Raw genomic sequence first — 6,780 nt, 5'->3', positions numbered from 1 at the left:
GGCTGCTCAGCTCGGGCTGGACTCGAACTGCTGTTGCTCAGAGCTCAAACTCTTGAGCGAGCTCTTAACCAACTGAGCCACTCGGCCGGCCCAATATCGCTGAATTTTATTTGCTAATATTTTCTTGAGAAATTTTTGTATCGATGTTCAGAGGAGATATTGGTCTGTAGTTTTCCTGTACTCTTTATCTAGGTTTCATATGTAAGTATTGCCTCATTACCTTCTGGAAGAGATTGTGAAGAATTGTTATTTCTTTCTTAAATCTTTGGTAGAATTCACCAGCGAAATTATCTGGACCTAGAGTTTTCTTTTTTGAAGGTAAGGAATTAGATTTCTTTAATAGGTATAAGAACATGCACTTTACGTTGTCTTGACTGAGTTTTGGTAATTTGTGTCTTTTAAGAAATTGTTCCATTTCATTTAAGTTGTTGCATATATGTGCAGTTATTCACAGTATTTCCTTAATATACTTCTAATGTAGAGTAGTGATGTCTCCTCTTTCATTCTTTGTCAGTAATTTGTGTTTTCTCTCTCTTTTTCTTGGCCAGTTTGGCTAAACATTGTCAACCTTACTAGGTTTTTTTTTCATTGATTTCTGCTTTTATCTTTATCTCCTGCTTGATTTGAGTTTATTTTGCTCTTCTTTTTCTAGGTTATTCAAGGCGAATTACCACTTTTGAAGACTGAATAACCATAATACCAAATCCTAATTAAAATAGTACCAAAAAAAAAAGGAAACCAAACAAGCCTATAGATGAAAAAAATTACATTAAAATATTTTATTAAAAATAACTAATACCATAAAATAAGTAACAGGGAAACCAATATTATAATATTAATAAATGCTGAAAAGCCACTGTTATCAGTAGACATTATTTTAAAACTAGGTAGAATGTTCAAATCATAACTATATTTAAAAATACAAAAAGCAGTAAGATGGTGCCAACTTGGGCCAGTGAAGCAACATCCTCCACAACTAGACTGAAGAACAAAAGGACAGCAACTTGTCTGTTCCCCTTCCCTCAATTCCNGCCCCGGTTCAGATCCCACATGAGGGCCAGTGACACTGCCCTCTACAGCTAAGATGGTGAACAACAGCTCAACCTGGAGCTGGGCTGCCATGAGTTGCCGGCGATGGCATAGGCTGCAGCCCCTGCTGTTGTGGGCTGCCATAAGCTACCGTATGTGGCCGGCAGCCAGCGTGAGTGGCTGGCAGCTGGTGTGAGCTTCCAAGAGCCGCCGTGAGTGGCTGTCCAGAGGCCGGCGACCAATCTGCCTCACCCAGGAAGAGCGCAATAATACCAACATGGGCCAGTGAAGCAAAGTCCTCCACAACTAGACTGAAGAACAAAAGGACAGCAACTTATCTGTTCCCCTCCCTCAATTTCCCAATAAAATCTTTGAAAAGAAAAAGAAATTGCTTGAGCTGCTTATGGATGAATCTGAAAGCATGAGTATGCTTTGGTGTTCCAGATGGCTCAGGCTATCTGGGAGAATCAAAGGAGGATCACGGGAATGGTACCCTCTATAACCTACCCATGGGGTTGGACCAAATTAGTTGCGTGATAGATTATTCAAATAAAGGCTTATTTATTGGGATGCAGTGGCCCCTCCAAAATAGTGGTCCCCTCTATCCCCACCCCCCGCATTTCCCACCTTTAGTCCCAGACAAACGTGCTGGCGAAGCCCATGGTGAGAAGGCCTCTACTGACCATGGCTTGTCTCCGGAAGCGACTTCACCCTTAGTTGTTCGCTGGTTTCAGGGAAGCCAAGGTGTCTTAAAGTGTCACCAAAAAAGATGGACACCACAGGAGCCCTGCCCTTAACCACTGCTCAATCTTTTGGGTCTCTTTGCCCCTCCTCAGCCTGTTTTCAGAAGCAGACTCCTGCTCCTTATTGAATTCCACCGAATGTCTTTGAAAAACTATCAAAGCCCCACTTTAAGGTCCCATAAAGAAGCTGGGAGTGGGTGCTTGGATTCTATTGGTTCACTCATTCCTACAGTACCATGTCAAAAAATGTGTGCTCATTTATCACAGAACAAACAGCTTCTTACTTATAGAGCAAAATGTTCCAGTACCAGAAACATCTTTCAGTGAGGAATTGCTGACAAATGCACAACTATTTTTATACCCTTTAAAGAATACTTGTGGAACATATTCATCAGCCCTAAGGCAGGGCCATCAGGGGTTGCTTTAACAACTCCACTTGTCATTGCACAACCGTTCTCATAAGTAGAAGCCCTCTTGTTGTCTAGTTCCTTAACTTCCCTTAATTGCTACCCCAGGAAACTCTGTAAGCATTAGTACCTTAACAGGATGTTCTAGGTCCCATGTTAATTGCCATCACCAAGATTCTGAATTAGCAGCCTCTGGGAAGCCCGGTTCTATTTTAAAAAGGTGTGTAAAGCAGCAATTCCCAAACCTGGAACTTAAATGCTTAGTCAGGACTTCTCAGAGAAATGCTGAATCACACCTCCTGGGGTGGAACCCAAGATAACTATATTTTTAACAAGCTGTAGAGTTGATCCTGACGTCCGGTCACATTTTGGAACCACGGATACGGATTCAGATTAGGGCATACATTGCATGTTTTTGCCATGTGGCCATTTGCAGTAAATAAGCTGATGTTAGAGGTGACAAAAATTATTTCGGTGACATTGAATGTATGCTGATGTTTCTAATTTAATCATTGTTGCATTAAGGATAATTTAACTAACCATTATCCTACTGTAATATAGGAATTTCTTAATTTGTTTGTTATTTTTTATATATAACAGACTCATTCCAGATGCTCTTTGTCAAGTTGTCTATTCCCATGCCAAACCATGTTTAATGCTTGTTTGAAGCTTTGGAAATAACATCATTTAAAAGCCCAGTTGTGGCTTTCAGTTTTTATTTGTGATCATCACCCATCTCATCAAGGGTGATGTCAGACAGCATTTGTTAATATTTCCTTGGGCCAGCTGGTATGCATTTTCAAGTCTCCTGAATTTTACTTCCTATTTCAATCAATTTATTGGTAAAAATATCTTCATGCAGTGGACTCAGCACACCAGCAAAAGTGCCACCTAAGATTTTGTTTCTTTTTCTTAACCTCATGCAACATCCCATAGAGCAGTAATTCTGCAACTTTCACGTTACACAATAATCTGCTACCAGGGGAGGAGGAGCTTTTACAAATGCAGGTTCTTGGTTTCCACCCTGACAGACATGGTGTGAGGACCAGGAATCTGCATGATTACAAGTCCCCCTCACCTCCCACCCCCGTAATAATTATATACACAGACGTTTTTGTGCATTAAATACTAAAGTATTATTTACATTCTAGTACTCACCTTGAGTGATTCTGATATAAGTGGTTTACAAACCACACTTTGAGAAACAGGAATATGTATGTAAGAGATGTTCAAGTAGACACAGTCACATGTCTCAAGACAAGGTTTTACACAGTGCATACAATACCATTACCAAGGAAAGGTAGCATGGTGGACCTACATCTGTGATCACTTCCATTCTTGGCACAATCCTGTACCACTGGGCGAGTCATGGTATGAACCCAAATCTTTATGAGGTTTTTTAGTCTCATAATGTGTCCCATAGTGATGATTCTTTTCAACTCCTTTTATTGCTTCTTCACAAACAGAACCTTAAGGTAACTCCTACAACCTGTACCATTAAAACACGTGACAAATAATATTTTCATTTAAATTTCATTTAGGCTACTGATATGGTTTATTTCTTATGTGTAATTTTGTTATGGGCTTGAAGGTTCTGGGTAACCCTTTTCCCCCATTTAATTGTCACATTTATAGTATCTCTTCTACATGTCTGTAACTTGCAGTTTTGACATCCTTATTACATTGATTATATAAGATTTCTCTCCTGTGTAGATTCTACTAAGGGTGAGCATTTCCTTTCTAACTGAAGTCCATATCACATTCATGAATAACAACTTTCCCTTGTGTGGATTCTTTGATGAATGTGAAGTTTTGATGCCTAAGAGGAACCCTTATTACACTAATCTCATTTATAGGGTATCTGTCCCTTGTGGACTCTCATGAATGCCAAGTTTTGCACTCTGAGAAAACTTCTTTCCACATTTGTCACATTGATGTGCTCTCTCTCCTGAATAGAGGATATAATGGAGAAGAGTGGAGCGCCCAGTGAAGCCCTTACTATGCTTTCTCTCCTGTGGGGACTCTGATGAACTCAAAGATCTACAGCTCTACAATAACTCTTATCACCTTTTGTTCATTTATAGGGTTTCTCTTCTTCATGGACCCTTTCATGATTGCAAATATTTTTATACTGGCTGATACCCATAACCCACTCATCACATTTGCAAGGCCCTTCTACTGTGTGAACTCCAAAATGAATTCTGCTGAAGCTCTTAAGACATCCTTCACATATACAAATGTTTTGCCTGTGTGGATTGTCTGATGAACTCAAAGATCCATACTCAGGCTGAAGCCCTTACCACACTCACACATGTGAGGCACAGTGATATGATGATGATTTAGAATGGGTAGAGAAAATGTATTTGTTTACTGTCTAGTCAGTGCACATGAAGATGCTTCATCATGTCCAGGCACCATGTCTTCCTCTTCATGTTCAGAAACCATCTCTTTTTGCTTTTTATTGTCAAATACACTGTTTCTGGCAAATCTGTACTCAGACCCTCTTTTTAGCTCCTAACCCTGTCAACAACTGATCCATTCTCTATTTCTCTATTTTTGCCTTTACCAGGTGTCAAATAACTGGAATCAAACAATATGTAACCTTTGAAGACTGAGCATAACGCATTTGAGATTCATCCATATTGTTGCACACATCAATCATTCATCTCCTTTTATTGCTGGGTGGTATTCCATTTGGTGGCTACCATAATTTGTTTATTCATTTACCCAAAGAAGGGCATTTGGGTTGGTTACGAATTTGGGTGATTATTTATAATGCTGCTATAAACATTTGTATACAGGTTTTCATGTGAATATAAGTTTTCATTTTTCTAGGATAAATATCTAGAAGTGGGATTACTGGATCAAATGGTGTATGTTCAACTTTTTATGAAACTGCCAAACTGTTTTCCAGAGTGCCTGTAAAGATTTCGCATCCCCACCAGCAATGTATTTGAGTTCCTGTTGCTTTGCACCCTTGCTAGCACTTGGTATTATCAGCATTTAAAAATTTTTAGCTCATCTAAAAAGGGCATGTGGTAGGAAACTTCTGAAATGGGCTTCATGGTATTCATGCCTTCCAGTGTCCACACTCTTAGATAATCCTCTTGAGTTTGGGCTGGACTAAATGACTTGCTTCTAACAGAGTAAGAAATACTAACAGTGTTAATTTCCCTCTTGTTTTCTTAAACCAAAATGATTATGGCAACAGTAATGGGGTGTTATTTCTGTGATGAGATTACAAAAGACTGTGGCTTCTGTTTTGCTGGTCTTCTCTTTCTGGCTCTTCTTATGAGCTTGCACTGATGGAGAGCCTCTTGGAAAGGGACTGAGCGTCTCCAGCAAATCGCAAGTAAGGAACTGAGGCCCACAGTCCGGTAGCTGTCAGGTAACTGAATCCTGCCAATGCTTGGAAGTGGATCTTCCCCAGTCGAGCCTGCATTTGAGACTCCCACTGCAGCCAACACCTTGATTTTTCTGTTGTGTCCCATTATTTTTTGTTATCCTTTTGCCCATATTACACGGTCTTGAATACTGTAGATTTATAGTATATCTTAAAATCAGGTATGAGTCCTCCAACTTTGTTCTTTCTCAAAATTATCTTGGCTAGTCTAGTTCCTTTACCTTTATATATAAATTTTTGTTTGGGATTGTATTAAAATTTATAGATCAATTTGGGCAGAACTGACATCTTAACTCTATTGAGTCTTCCAATCCATGAACATGGTATGTCTCTTCATTTATTTCATCCTTTTTTCACCTCTTTCACTATCACTTTGTAGTTTTTTAACAAGAAGAACCTGTGTGTATTTTGTTACATTTATACTTAAGTATTTCTCTTTTAAAGCTATACAAATGGTACTGTTTTTTAAATTTTGGCTTCCAGTTGTTCATTGCTAATGTGTAGAAATACAGATTTTGTATATTCTTCTTGTATCTTATAACCTGGCTAAACCTTTTAGTTCTAGGGGTGTTTTTAATAGGCTTTTTTAAAAAAATAGATTCTTTGGGATTTTCTACATAGACAATCACATCACCTGTGAATACTTTTACATCTTCCTTTTCAACCAGAAAGCCCTTTTCTCTAGCCTTATTGCATTTGCTAAGTCTCCCAGAGCAGTAGTGATAGTAGACATTCTTATTAGTTTCCAATCTTAGGAGGAAAGCATTCCATCTTTCACCATTAAGTATGATGTTAGCTGTAGTTTTCTGCAGATGAACTTTACCAGACTGAAGAAGTTCCTTTCTATTCCAAGTTTGCTGAATTTTTATTATGAATGTATATTAAATTGTGTCAAATGCCTTTTCTGTACTTATTGATATGATCATGTGATTTTTCTTGTTAAATATGTTAATGTGGAGAATTATCTTGATTTTCAAATGTTGAACCAGTCTTGTATTCCTGGAAATAAACACCATTTGGTTATGCTATCTTTTTACATATCGCTGAATTTTATTTATTTTATTTATTTATTTATTTATTTTTTTAGCTGAGCCATCCTCTACCTTTTGGCAGCTCAGCGGCTGCTCAGCTCGGGCTGGACTCGAACTGCTGTTGCTCAGAGCTCAAACTCTTGAGCGAGCTCTTAACCAACTGAGCC

This window comes from Hipposideros armiger, unplaced genomic scaffold, assembly GCF_001890085.2.
Source record: "Hipposideros armiger isolate ML-2016 unplaced genomic scaffold, ASM189008v1 scaffold_82, whole genome shotgun sequence".
Lineage (NCBI taxonomy): Eukaryota > Metazoa > Chordata > Mammalia > Chiroptera > Hipposideridae > Hipposideros > Hipposideros armiger.
The sequence above is the reverse complement of the archived record's forward strand: the minus strand, read 5'-3'. Positions refer to the sequence as shown.